The following is a 15,892-nucleotide window of genomic DNA, read 5'->3' as shown; positions in this document are numbered from 1 at the left end:
TGAAGCTGGGGCTGTGCAAGGCCAGCCCTCAGGAAGGGGCTTACACTGCAAGCTGCCAGGGTCATCCTGGAGAGTCTGTTCCCCAGGGATGGGCTGCAGCGGCCTGTGTGGCTACAGAAGGATGGGGAAGACCAGAAGGTGCTTTCTGCCCCTAATTACTAAAAAAAAAAAAAAAAAATTCCCTTCTCCTTCAAATAGATTTTGTTTAATGAGTTTAAGTCTTAGATGACTTCATTTTATTTTACACTGGGCCATTTCAACTTTTCTAAGTGTGTGCTTTAAAAGCTGTCCATAGTCAGATATCAAATATGGAGTTAGACTCCTTGTTACATGTCTCTTTTCATGAATCGTAGCATACATCTGCAGCTGACCAGCCCTATCAGATTAATTCCTGCCAGTAAAATTTTTGGATAATGGCCTTCTTTCATTTTGCGATCTGTCAATGAATATTGTTGTTGTTTAATCCCTAAGTCGTGTCCGACTCTTCTGCAACTTCATGGAGTATAGCCCGCCAGGCTCCTCTCTCCATGGGATTCATCAGGCAAGAATACTGGAGAGGATGGCCATTTCCTTCTCCAGGGGAGCTTCCCCACCCAAGGATTGAACCCTTATATCCTGCTTGGCAGGTGGATTCTTTACCACTGAGCCTCCAAGGAAGCCTGTCAGTGAATATAAATATATACAGATACATATGCATTGCATATATACTTTATGTATTTACATATAAATATATAAAACTCTTATAACTCAGTAGTAAATCAACAGCACAAGTACAATGTTAGAAAACAATTTGAGCAGATAATTCATCAAAGAAGATATAGAGATGACAAGTTACACCATGAAAAACTCAGTGTGAAATTACTGAGTTTGATTAGGGAAATCAAAATTAAAAAATGAAATATCAGTAGACATGTTCAAATTGAAAGAAAAATCTAATGAAAACAAATTAACAACAACAACAAAAAACAATGCACAGATAATGCTGGTGAGGATTTAGAACATGTAAACATCTGTGCATTTGTCGTAGGAATGCAAAATTGAGACAGCTTCTCTGAAGGTTTGTGGTTCATTATAAAATTAATTACACACTTACAATTATTATAAAATTATAATAATACAAAATAATACAAAATATAAAATAATATAAAATATAAAATTATACATTATAAAATTAATTACACACTTACATTTATCCGGAAGTCTCACTTTATATAGAAATGAAAACTTGTATTTACACAGAAATCAGTTGCCAAACATTCAGGGCAACTATAACAGTGACATTCTGGAAACAGCCCATGTGTTCTTCATCCAACAAATGGGCGAACAAACTCTGGTACATTACATAGTGTGAGACACTGCTAAGAAATATAAATAAACAAACCATATTGATGCAGTCAGCAATATGCTAAATGCTTTATGCAAAGTGAAAATTCAGACTTAAAAGGCTTTATGATTCCATTTGTATGACATTCTGAAGAAGGCAGATGTACAGAGGACTGGTCAGCTGGTGGTAAATTGGTAGGGTATTAACTGCTGCTGCTGCTGCTAAGTCGTTTCAGTAGTGTCCGACTCTGTGTGACCCCAGAGACAGCAGCCCACCATGCTCCACTGTCCCTGGGGTTCTCCAGACAAGAATACTGGAGTAGCTTGCCATTTCCTTCTCCAATGCATGAAAGTGAAAAGTGAGAGTGAAGTCGCTCAGGTTGTCTACTTGAAAGTTACAGAGTCATGTCTGACTCCTAGCAACCCCATGGACTGCAGTCTACCAGGCTCCTCCGTCCATGGGATTTTCCAGGCAAGAGTACTGGAGTGGGGTGCCATTGCCTTCCCCAGGATATTAACTAGAGAGACAAAGAATGAGAACTTTGGAAAGTTATTAAGCTGCTCTGTATTTTGATCATGTTTTTGGTTACATAACTTTGTGGATTTGTCAGACTTCTCAAAAAGTTTACAACAAAAAAATACATTTTCATTTGCATGCAAATTTAAAATGTTATAGAATATATTTTAAAATGCTATCAATTAATGAAAACATCACTACGGTATTATACATGTCCATTCCCCTGATCCAGTCTAAAGAGGACCTTTTATCCTCATTTACCAATCAATCAACTTTGACAACTACACTGCCAGGGTCAGCCTGTGGGTTGAGAAATAATCTCAGTTAGATGCTGGCAGGAGGTCTTTGTCATTCCTGAGTCACTTGTTTGTCACAGACAATCTCATACATCTAGTCGACACAGTTTGCAAACAGAAACACACAGATCATTATTTACAGACAGTAAATAATGTGAGAACAAAACACGTTTGTTATGTCACAGTTGTTCCAATGATACATGCACAATATTGTTAAAATTGTGCTATATTTCAAATACAAAAAAGTGATCCTTTCTAGACTAGAGGACAACCCATCTTCCTTATAGGCTATTTATAAATATTTAATTAATTTAATTTTAATGATAAAATTTTATTCATAGGAACTTATTCTCATGATCGTGTGAACATTCAAAGGAAAGGTAGATTGAAACATAACTATAGGTCAGTACCAATATAGGTATTATTAATCAGAAGCAGAATATATTAAGAAAAGGTGGCAAGAATACACAGAAGAACTGAATACAAAAGATCTTCATGACCTAGATAACTACGATAGTGTGATCACTCACTCAGAGCCAGACATCCTGGAATGCGAAGTCAAATGGGCTTTAGAAAACATCACTACAAACAAAGCTAGTGGAGGTCATGGAATTCTGGTTGAGCTATTTCAAATTCTAAAAGATGATGCTGTGAAAGCACAGCACTCAATATGCCAGCAAATTTGGAAAACTCAGCAGTGGCCACAGGACTGGAAAAGGTCAGTTTTCATTCCAATCCCAAAGAAAGATAATGGCAAAGAATGTTTAAGCTACCAGATAATTGCATTCATCTCACATGCTAGCAAAGTAATGCTCAAAATTCTCCAAGCCAGGATTCAGCAGTATATGAGCTATAAGCTTCCAGATGTTCAAGCTGGATTTAGAAAAGGCAAAGGACAGTCTTATGGACTCTGTGGGAGAGGGAGAGGGTGGGAAGATTTGGGAGAATGGCATTGAAACATGTAAAATATCATGTATGAAATGAGTTGCCAGTCCAGGTTCGATGCACGATACTGGATGCTTGGGGCTGGTGCACTGGGACGACCCAGAGGGATGGAATGGGGAGGGAGGAGGGAGGAGGGTTCAGGATGGGGAACACATGTAAACCTGTGGCGGATTCATTTTGATATTTGGCAAATCTAATACAGTTATGTAAAGTTTAAAAATAAAATAAAATTAAAAAAAAAATAAAAAAAAAAAAGAAAAGGCAAAGGAACCAGAGATCAAATTGCCAATGTCCATTGGATCATGGAAAAAACCAAGAGGGTTCCAGAAAGAATCTACTTCTGCTTTATTGACTATGCCAAAGCCTTTGACTGTGGGGATCACAACAAACTGGAAAATTCTTAAAGAGATGGGAACACCAGACAACCTTATCTGCCTCCTGAGAAATCTGTATGCAGGACAAGAAGCCACAGTTAGAACTGGACATGGAACAACAGACTGGTTCCAAATCAGGAAAGGAGTGTGTCAAGGCTGTATATTATTCCCCTCCTTGTTTAACTTATATGCAGAGTGAAATGAAGTGAAGTGAGAGTCGCTCAGTCCTGTTTGACTCTTTGTGAAACCATGGAAAGTTATAGTCTATGGAATTCTCCAGGCCAGGATACTGGAGTAGGTAGCTTTTCCCTTCTCCTGGGGATCGTCTCAACCCAGGGATGGAAGCCAGGTCTCCTTCATGGCAGGTGGATTGTTTACCAGCTGAGCCACAAGGGAAGCCCGAGTACATCAGGTGGAATGCCAGGCTGGATGAAGCACAAGCTGGAATCAAGATTGCTGGGAGAAATATCAATAACCTCAGATATGCAGATGACACCACTCTTATGGCAGAAAGTGAAGAAGAACTAAAGAGCCTCTTGAAGAAAGTGAAAGAGGAGAGTGGAAAAGTTGGCTTAAAACTCAACATTTAGAAAACTAAGATCATGGCATCTGGTCCCAACACTTCATGGCAAATAGATGGGGAAACAATGGAAACAGTTATAGACTTTATTTTTTGGGGTTCCAAAATCGCCGCAGATGGTGACTGTAGCCATGAAATTAAAAGGCACTTGCTCCTTGGAAAAAAAAGTTATGACCAACCTAGCCAGCATATTAAAAAGCAGAGACATTACTTTGCTGACAAAGCTCTGTCTAGTCAAAGCTACGGTTTTTCCAGTAGTCATGTATGGATGTCAGAATTAGACCATAAAGAAAGCTGAGCACCAAAGAATTGATGCTATTGACTGGTGTTGGAGAAGACTCTTGAGAGTCCCTTGAACTGCAAGGAGATCCAACCAGTCCATCCTAAAGGAGATCAGTCCTGCGTGAACATTGGAAGGACTGATGCTGAAGCTGAAACTCCAATATTTTGGGCACCTCATGAGAAGAGTTGACTTATTGGAAAAGACCCTGATGCTGGGAAAGACTGAAAACAGGAGAAGGGAATGACAGAGGATGAGATGGTTGGATGGCATCACAGACTCGATGGACATGAGCTTGGGTAAACTCCGGGAGTTGGTGATGGACAGGGAGGCCTGGCGTGCTGCGATTCATGGGGTCTCAAAGAGTCAGACACGACTGAGCGACTGAACTGAACTGAAGTGAATCATAAGCTGTGGAAATAGTTTTCCACACTCTGATTTTACCATTATTTCAAATAATGATGACAGAGTCATATTCTTTGTAAGCCAAATTCCAAATAAAATCTGCAAAGTCTGCATGTTCAACAATGCTTTTTAATGTTAAAATCATATAAAAGTAGCAACAAACTGGATGACAAAATAAAACTTTTTAACATAGTAGATATTTGTGCAAAAAATGCTCTAAAATATCTAGCTATAGGATATTTTGATTATGAAATCCACACCTACAGAAGCATGCAATTATTTTCTTTAAAATAAGACCTCTTTTACTACTCTCCCTTTGACACCATGAGTATATTAAATTCTTGCAAAGTATTAATGAGATGTGTCTGTAGTCACAGCTGATTATATTCACAGAAGTTCATACATCAGATGAAGGTGTGTTGAATACATACATAGCAGAGGAAAGCACTCCTTAAACATCGAAGTGCTCAATCATAACACATACATTAAAATATCAAAACTTGCACTTCAGGGAAACATTTTCTACCACAAAAGAGCTTCTGCACCAGCTAAAAAGTCACTAAAGATGTACTATCTATCACCACCAAACACTGTGAAACATGAATGTGTATTTTCTCCTTTAAATCATATTTAAGCCTGTGCAATAAAACACTTTTTTTTTTTTAATTTAACACAGCAATACTTCTGGTGGGATGGTATAGCTAGCCATGTGCTTTTAAATAAGCTTCATACTTATTTTAATTTTGTTCTTTAAAAGAATGAAAGGAAAAAATAATAGCTAAATGACTTGCTCTATGTCTGGTAGAGAAGATTAAAAACCAGTGATCGAACTTCTGGGACAGCAGTGTTCCATGATTTTGTAAAACGTTCTTTACTAAGTAACACATGTATATGCAATTACAAAAAAATGATACTGATGAAACTTTGCAGGAAAGGAATGGAGACACAGACGTAGGGAATGGACTTACACAGTGTGGGTGGGAGAGAGTGAGATGAATGGAAAAAAAGAATCAACATATTTACACAGTCAGATGGATAGCTGGTGGGAAGTTGCTGTGTAGCACAGGGAGCCCAGCCGCAGGTGATGACCTGGAGGAATGGGGTGAGGGAGGGGAGGGAGGCTGGGATGGGAGAGGATATAGGGATAATCATGGCTGCTCTGTGTGGTGTTGAAAAAGACTCCTGAGAGTCCCTTGGACTGCAAGAAGATCCAACCAGCCATCCTAAAGGAAATCAGTCCTGAATATTCATTGGAAGGATAGATGCTGAAGCTGAAACTCCAAACTTTGGCCACCTGATGTGAAGAACTGACTCATTTGAAAAGACCCTGTTGCTGGGAAAGATTGAAGGCAGGAGGAGAAGGGGATGACAGAGGATGAGATGGTTGGATAGCATCACCGACTCAATGGGCATGAGTTTGAGTAAACTCTGGGAGTTGGTGATGGACAGGAAGGCCTGTCATGCTGCAGTCCATGGGGTCGCAAAGAGTTGGACACAACTGCAAGACTGAACTGAACTGAATTGAAAAATACAGTATAAAAAGAAGAGGTTAACTTCTAAACTGGGAAATGTAGAGATCTTTAAAAATTTCTCTGATCATCCTGTGGCCAGTATTTAAAGCATTTTTAAATAAACTCATCACACTACTTTTTTCTGTAATGATTTTCTCGGTGCTGCAATCACATTCTTGTTCTGAAGGCTGTATATCATGGGATTGAACATAAGAGTCACTATGATATAGAAGAGAGAGAGCAGTCTGTCAGTTCCTGCAGAATGTCTGGATTTGGGCCTTAGGTATGCAATGGCAGCAGATCCAAAGAATAAAAGCACAACTAACAGGTGAGACAAATACGTGGAGAAGGCTTTGGCTCGCCCTCTGGCTGTTGGCAACCTCAGAATAGTGGAAATGATTTTGTTGTTAGAGGCAAGGATCAACATAAAATGTACAGCAACAAACAACAGAGCTACTGCATAGACTGACAGTTCCTGCACAGAAGTGTGTCCACAGGCCAGTTTCAGAATGGGGGGTATGTCACAGAAGAAGTGGTTAATCTGGTTCCAACAACAGAAATGCAGAGTGAAGATCCAACACGTTTGCCCTATCTGCACTGGGATTCCACTGACCCAGGAGCCCACAGTCAGCTGAAGGCACGTCTTTAGGATTATGACAAGGGGATAGTGCAGAGGGTCACAGATGGCCACACAGCAGTCATAAGCCATCACTGCCAGGAGGAAGCACTCAGTGGCCTCCAGCATAAGGAAGAAGCACATTTGGGTGGCACAGTCCAGCACAGAAATGCTTCTGTCCTGAGTCCAAAGGTTGACCAGAATCCAAGGGAGAATGACGGGCACATAACAGATTTCCAGGAAGGAAAAATTTGCCAGGAAAAAATACATGGGTTTTTGCAGTCAAGCCAAGTTATTATTATTAAGAGACTATTTCCAATTAAAATAATAAAGTAAGTGATGGTGAACACCCCAAATAATATCCCTTGGAGGTTTGGAAGATCAGAAAACCCGGTAGTGCAAATTGTATCACTGTGGACACATTGTCCTCTGCTTCCATCTCTTCATATTTCATCTGTGTGAGTGATTCAACCAGAGGTACTGTCATTTCATTTTTAGACTCTTTTTTTGAGTGTGTATAAACTAGATTATATGTCTTCTTACTTTTCATTTCCCTATAAAAACCAAACTTATAATTCCAGGTGCTCTAAAAGTACAGAGAAGTATACTTTTATTTATCATTAAACCTATATGAAAGAAAAAAACTTCAGTCTATGTTTTCTCTACCATATATTATTTTATTGCTTTGATTCTGAAGACATGTGATTGCAATTTTTCTATTCATCTGAACACTTAAAAATTCAAATTGAAAATTATGTTCAATTGTAACAATGATTTCATGTTTTCAACGGACATGCTATTTTCACCTCTCTATTCTGTTTTCCTATTATCAATTCAAAATTAATTTAATTGTTCCTGTACATATTTTGTAAACCACTTAAAATTATTTTGGGGATAAAGATAGTTAATTTTTAAAATGATGATCATCCAGTGGTATTTCCAAATTTTGTTTGTCTTTGACATTATGCATATTTAGCTCTTTTACTATAAAACCAAATTAATGAGCTGACCATTGAGTATTATGGGATACTATTTATTTTTTAAAAGGGTGTATTTCAATGTAATGTCTATGAAAGCAACAGTCATAGTTTTTTTTTTTTTTTTGTATATATAATTTCTGTTTTTATTCATGTTTTTATTTTAGTTTGGCCACATGGCATGTAGGATCCTAGTTCCAAGACTTGGGATCAAATTTGGACCCTTGCAGTGGATTCAGGGAGGCTCAACCACTGGACTAAAAGGGAAGTTCCAGTAGTCATAATTTTTAATTCAGATTTTCCAACTTGGAGAAAAGAATTATTAAGCTGATCTTTCTGTCCAGAAACACCCAAGAGATAAGAAGTAGGTATCTCTGGCACTTATGTTCCAGCTAGGAGTTCTAACTAGAATGCTCACCCCTCACACACTTACTGCATGAAAGAAACATCAGCCACAATTCATCTCTGATCTTCCTAAATTACTCACATCCTTGATAATTGCTGTTGTTCTGCTGGCCCCATTTAATCCATTCATTCTTTTTTTTTTTTTTTTTCATTTTTGTATATTCTTTTTATGTGAATGAGAATATGTTGAATTAAGGTTGCCCATCTTTGTTAAGTACTTGTCCTTTACTATAGCTAGATTTTAAGATTCTTATGATATTCCAGATGTTCAAGCTGGTTTTAGAAAAGGCAGAGGAACCAGAGATCCATATGCAAACATCCGCTGGATCATCGAAAAAGCAAGGGAGTTCCAGAAAAACATCTATTTCTGCTTTATTGACTATGCCAAAGCCTTTGACTGTGAGGATCACAATAAACTGTGGAAAATTCTGAAGGAGATGGGAATATCAGACCACCGGACCTGCCTCTTGAGAAACCTATATGCAGGTCAGGAAGCAACAGTTACAACAGACTGGAACAACAGACTGGTTCCAAATAGGAAAAAGAGTATGTCAAGGCTGCATATTGTCACCCTGCTTATTTAACTTTTATGCAGAGTACATCATGAGAACTCTGGGCTGGAAGAAGCACAAGCTGGAATCAAGATTGCTGGGAGAAATATCAATAACCTCAGATATACAGGTGACACCACCCTTATGGCAGAAAGTGAAGAGGAACTAAAAAGCCTCTTGATAAAAGTGAAAAAGGAGTGAAAAAGTTGGCTTAAAGCTCAACATTCAGAAAACGAAGATCATGGCATCCGGTCCCATCACTTCATGGGAAATAGATGGGGAAATATTGGAAACAGTGTCAGACTTTATTTTTCTGGGCTCCAAAATCACTGCAGATGGTGACTGCAGCCCTGAAATTAAAAGATGCTTACTCCTTGGAAGGAAAGTTATGACCAACCTAGATAGCATATTCAAAATCAGAGACATTACTTTGCCAACGAAGGTTTGTTTAGTCAAGGCTATGGTTTTTCCAGTAGTCATGTATGAATGTCAGAGTTGGACTGTGAAGAAAGCTGAGCGCTGAAGAATTGATGTTTTTGAACTGTGGTGTTGAAGAAGACTGTTGAGAGCCCTTGGACTGCAAGGAGATCCAACCAGTCCATTCTAAAGGAGATCAGCCCTGGGTATTCTTTGGAAGGAATGATGCTAAAGCTGAAACTCCAGTACTTTGGCCACCTCATGTGAAGAGTTGACTCATTGGAAAAGACTGTGATGCTGGGAGGGACTGGGGGCAGGAGGAGAAGGGGACAACAGAGGATGAGATGGCTGGATGGCATCACTGACTCGATGGACGTGAGTCTGAGTGAACTCTGGGTGTTGGTGATGGACAGGGAGGCCTGGCGTGCTGCAATTCATGGGGTCGCAAAGAGTCGGACACGACTGAGCGACTGAACTGAACTGAGCTGAACTGATGATATTCTGTACATCTTTTTATGGAAGATATAGGTATATTTTCTCACAAAAGTAATTTCTTAATTGAATAAATTAAAATGAATCAACTTGATTGTTTCTTTATAATAGTCCCCAAGATGTAAGTGAGGATTTCTACCCAAAATTCAGAACAAGCTCCTGTACCCTCCTGTTTTATTTACTTATTTAATTCAGTGTAGACTGTAGTACTTGTATACTGATTAAAATTGCTTGTTGAAAGAATCATCTATCTTTTTAGACCAGTACAGTTCAAGTGTACCTTCTGTAGAGTGTGTGTGTGTCTAGAAATTATATCATTTTCACCCACTCTTGTAGAAGTTACAAATTATATCATTGTTTTCAGTATTACATACATAACTTCCATGGTATGTGTTAACTAATTTGAAAGTTCACAGAGATTAAGCCACTGCAAAGAAGAGACACACCTATATCCACATTCTAACAGTTTTAAGTGAGGACGAGGGTCAACATTTCAGCTACAGAAGTGTAGACACACACCTGGGGTAGCAGGAACAGTCCATCCAACACTTGAGCACCCTGGGGAATTCCTTTCCCCAGGAAAAGGAAAGCTGAACAGAATCTATTTTATCAGCTACAGTATTTCAGACTACTTATATATATTTTTATTTTACATATAATATATATTAAGGATCAGAAGGTATTTATACTTAACTCATTATTATAGAATTTTCCCAATGAAAATGTGATTTTAAGAAATATAAAAATGCTTTAACTGTGTCTTTAGAATGATCAGAAATGGGGGTCTGATAGGTGACATTATTAAGATACGATTTTATGTGTATAAGACTATGAAACAGTGCCTATTTTTTTCACTACCTTATCCTGACACCTTTATCCATGTTTATTCACCTATTTAATTCAATGTAGAGTGTAATACTTGGATACTGATTAAAATTGCTTGTTGAATGAGCTATCAACCTTTTCAGTCCTGTATGTATCATGCCCTACATTTGATGAGTTAACCTCTGCCTTCAGAAACTACCATCAGTTTTTTGTTTTTTTTTTTTAATTTTATTGAATCTTCTTTTGATATAAGGTCTTCTCTCATTTTTTGGACTTCTATCTAAAGTATTCCTTTCTGTTCAAGTAGGATAGTATATTTGAATATCCCTAGGTCAAGAAGATTTCCTGGAGAAGGGAATGGCTACCTGCTCCAGTATTCTTGCCTGGAGAATTCCATAAACAGAGTAGCCTGGTGGGTTATGGTCCATGGGGTTGTAAAGAGTCGGATATAACTGAGCGACTAACACTTTCAGTTTTTCACACAGGGTAGTACATTTGAAAATCATACTGAAACTCAGGTTCAAAAAATAGACAGAAGAAGTAAAAAAACAGAACTTGCAATTAAAAATATAGTGTTCTTAATTTACTGAAACCTTTTTTTTATTCTTAACTTTGCTTTTCTTTGTCAAATGGAGCAAGATTTTATGAATCTTAAGTGGAATTATCAATGTAAAATCATATTTAAAGTAAGAAATATTAAAGTTATTCAAATCCTACCAAAGTTACTCTTAGTTTTATAAACTCAATCTCATCAAAATTTTTCTTCTCAAATCTTGCAATGTTGCTGCTGGTTTCCAGCTTCTGGAAACCTTTAGATAGTACTACTACTACATTCAGAAAGAAAAGCCATAAAATTGTTCAGGTTATGTAGCCACTTTTGTTTTTATCCAAATAACTCATGTTTGCTTTTCTGGTCTTTCCACTGTGTGATGATTATAATAAGCATGTACATCATCTATCATTAAAATGTACATGCTGCTATTGAAGACAGGTTTGTAAAATCAAATTGAAGATAGAAAAGTCTAAAATTGGTGATTCCAGAAGCCTATAATTCCTTGTGCACTGCAGTCCATGGGTTCACAAAGAGTCGGTCAAAACTCAACGACTGAACTGAACTGAACTGAATTCCTTATTTGAAGTTTCTAAAGATTTAAATAAAAACATACCTAAATCTCTTTTGTATTGTCAGATTCAGTTACCATAAAAGTTATTTTTAACAAACAGTATTTGATGTTAATAGGGTGCAAAATCCTTTTAATAAAGTTCATTTGCTATCTTATTCCTTAGTTATCATACATTAACTTTAATGAGATATCCCCAGGTTTAATACATGCAAACTTCTTAAATACATACTTAATACATACTAATCACTTAATAAAGGTTAGCATTTTAATGATTATGATAGTGATGCTGCTGCTGCTGCTGCTTCTGCTAAGTCACTTCAGTCATGTCTGACTCTGCGTGGCCCCAGAGACTGGTAAACTTTGATATGGTGGCCCACTATATTATAAAGTACTTTTGTAATTTTTTTTTTGATAATATAACGATGTGGGTCAGAGAAGTAAAAAGGCTATCTGAATCAGGGTTTTAAAATTAAACAACAATAATAACAAAAGTTTCCTTGCTAAATTTTCTGAAATTAATGTTTTTTGCCTGATGTTACATATAAATAGGCACATTTAAAACTAAATTCGACATTGGACAAAAATGAGTCATGCTTACCTGTTTAGATTGAAGTTAAATACAATGCTTACCTTTATTAATTGAGCTATTGAGTTAAAAGCTGATAGAACTGTGAAAGGTTTGTTTTTTTTTTTTGGTAGTTAGGTAATTCTTGACACCAAGTATTTGATACCAGGCCTAACTGCCCTCTAAAATATCTTCTATCTTCATAACAAATAGTGCTTTTTAAATAGGAATTATTCTTACACTAGGGATCAGCTTCTTCCCCAGGTCACTATCTAATTGAACTAAACCTTTCTGCATGCCACTCAAGAAGTTTGGTACAACAAGCAAAACCATACCTGTCTATACCACGCCTTCTCTAAATTCTCTCTCTTCCTGTATTTTGTAATTACTAAGAAATATAAGCATTGTAAAACAATAATTTATGATGATATATTATTTTTATAAAATAAAGATGGTCTAAAAGATGTAAATATACACTGTCTTACATGGAATTTTGTTTCTCTCCCGTTAAGTGTTCTGCAGTAAGAAATCCAGGACTGTTGGGGCAGCTGTGTCATCTTCAATACAGATCTTCTACCTCTCCATCCGCATGAGCCGGGTAGTCCTCACCGCCTCCCAGACTACAAGGGATACAGAGGAATGCTCATTCACTCCTTTTCAGATGTACAAACCGGAAACAGAATACTGAATTTCCAGGCATGACCCCTCATATCAATATTAGTTACAACATCACGCTAAACTGGAAGAGAGGACGCAAATATTTCTAGCTGTGCTAACGTGTGTCCAGCCAAGACTCCCATTTATATCAACTGCCCTCAGTTGTCACAAACTATAACTCCAAGAAGTTACTATATTGTCTCCCCAGCCAAGGATGCCCTCAAGTTAATTGTGGCAACTCTCAGTACAGAGACTATAAGGTAATAGTATTTTCTGTGCCACACCCTACAAACAAACACACACAGACACAAAATCCAAGATACAATGGAGAAAAATATGAGATTTAACTATAGGAAGTAGGAATAGATTTATACTTTTATGAAGATTAATAGTTAAAGGCTAGTTTATAAATTTTATGCCTATGCGTTGAAAACTGTTCAAGTGTTATATATGTACACACTAATTTTGAATTATACCATTTTGTGATTTGTTTTATTTTAATTCTAACAATTGAAATACATTCAGAGCATAATCTCAGTTTTGTTTTCATTTGCATTTTGATAATGACTAATGGCAGTTACTATCCTTTATGTGATTATTTGACTTCTGCTATCCGCTTTAGTAAAATATTTATTTAAGAGTTTTGTACATTTAGTGGACATTTAGATTACTTCCATGTCCTGGCTATTGTAAATAACAGTCCAATGAACATTGGGGTGCATATGTCTTTTTGAATTATGGTTTTCTTGGTGTATATGCCCAGTAGTGGAATTCTTGGGTCAATGGCAGGTCTATATTAGTTTCTTAAGGAACCTCCATACTGGTCTGCACAGTGGCTGTATCAATTTAAGTTCCCACCAACAGTACAAGAGGGTTCCCTTTTCTCTATACCCTCTCTAGCATTTCTGGTTTGTGTATTTTTTTATGATGGCCAGAGAACTAGTGGGAACCTTTTTTAAAGCACAGGGGGCTCAACTCAATGCTCTGTGGTGACCTAGATGACGGAATGTCAGGAGTCGGAGGGAGGGGACCTATGTATACATATAGCTAATTCACTTCATTATACAATAGAAACTAGCACAATATTAAATAGCAATGATACACCAACAAACAAAAAAAAAATCTCCTACATTTGATGTTAGATTGCTTCTTCCTGTTGGCTTTGAGAATTATTTGCATAATCTTTCTATATATTTATTATTTGATATATGCAACTTTCAAATGTTTTCCCTTTTAGCTTGTATTTTCTATTTGGGCTTCCCTAATAGTTCAGTTGGTAAAGAATCCGCCTGCAACGCAGGATACCTCAGTTCCATTCCTGGGTCAGGAAGACTGCTGGAGAAGGGATAGGCTACCCACTTCAATATTCTTTGGTTACTCTTGTGGCTCAGCTGGTAAAGAATCCCCCTGAAGTGTGGGAGACCTGGGTTAAATCCCTGGGTTGGGAAGATCCCCTGGAGAAGGGAAAGGCTACCCACTCCAGTATTCTGGCCTGGAGAATCTCATGGACTGTATAGTCCACGGGGTCACAAAGAGTAGGAAACAATGGAGTGACTTTGACTTTCACTTTATATTTGTGAAGGCAATTGGGACAACTTACTCTTTCTTTAGAGACCTTTTATAAACATTTTGCTGATTTATCTTGATAAAATTTTAGATGTAGGAGCTTATTAAGACTATGAAAATTCACAACAAAAATAGATTGAAAATAAGTACAGATCAGTACAGATACAGGCATTATTAATAATATCTCTTGAAATCATTTTTATCTTTGGGCTACTATTTCAAGTAATGATGAAGGAGTCATAGTTGTTGTGAACCAAGTTATAAGAAAATGTGCAAAGCCTGCAGGTTTAACAATGCTTTTACATGTTAGAATTATACAACAACAAAATAGATTACAAAATGAAATCTTATTTAAAATGTAAGATATTTGTCAAAAAACTGCTTTCAAATCATCAAATATCTAGCTGTGGAATATCATAATTATGAAAGCCACACTCACAGAAACATACAATACTTTTCTTTGAAATATCAATAGGTCATTCCAGGGCCTTTCTTACTACTCTTCCAATTGACTTGTGAATATATTAAATTCTTGCAAGATACTTATGAAATGTGTCTATATTCACAGGTGTCTATGTCCACAGAAGTTCAGACATCATATGAAGTTGGGTTAAATGCATGCACAGAAAAGGAAAACACACTTCCCTTGGAACATCCAAAATGTCAATCATAACACACACATTAATGGTGCCAAAATCTGATATTCAGTTCATTTCAGTCACTCACTTGTGTCTGCTCTTTGTGACCCTATGAACCACAGCATGCCAGGCCTGCCTGTCCATCACCAACTCCTGGAGTTTACCTAAACTCATGTCCATTGAGTCGGTGATGCCATCCAACCATCTCATCCCTGTTGTCCCCTTCTCCTCCTGCCCTCAATCTTTCCCAGCATCAGCGTCTTTTCCAATGATTCAGCTCTTCACATCAGGTGGCCAAAGTATTGAAGTTTCAGCTTCAACATCAGTCCTTCCGATGAACACCTAGGACTGATCTTTAGGATGGACTGCTTGGATCTCCTTGCAGTCCAAGGGACTCTCAAGAGTCTTCTCCAACATCACAGTTCAAAAGCATCAATTCTGTGCTCAGCTTTCTTTATAGTCCAACTCTCACATCCATACATGACCACTGGAAAAACCATAGCCCTGACTAGATGGACCTTTGAAGACAAAGTAATGTCTCTGCTTTTTAACATGCTGTCTAGGTTGGTCATAACTTTCCTTCCAAGGAGTAAGCCAGCGTCTTTTAATTTCATGGCTGCAATCACCATCTGCAATGATTTTGGAGCCCCCCAAAATAAAGTCTGGCACTGTTTCCACTGTTTCCCCATCTATTTCCCATGAAGTGATGGGACCAGATGCCATGATCTTCGTTTTATGAATGTTGAGCTTTAAGCCAACTTTTTCACTCTCCTCTTTCACTTTCATCAAGAGGCTTTTTAGTTCCTCTTCACTTTCTGCCATAAGGGT

General features: G+C 37.5%; 1 pseudogene; it reads right to left on the bottom strand.

The window, feature by feature from the left end:
* Window positions 1-6,358: 6,358 nt before the first annotated feature.
* LOC129628491 (olfactory receptor 10AG1-like) lies at window positions 6,359-7,301 on the bottom strand (annotated as a pseudogene).
* Window positions 7,302-15,892: the final 8,591 nt, after the last annotated feature.

The sequence above is a fragment of the Bubalus kerabau genome, chromosome 15, assembly GCF_029407905.1.
Source record: "Bubalus kerabau isolate K-KA32 ecotype Philippines breed swamp buffalo chromosome 15, PCC_UOA_SB_1v2, whole genome shotgun sequence".
Classification (NCBI taxonomy): Eukaryota; Metazoa; Chordata; class Mammalia; order Artiodactyla; family Bovidae; genus Bubalus; species Bubalus kerabau.
This window is presented reverse-complemented; position numbering and strand designations above follow the sequence as displayed.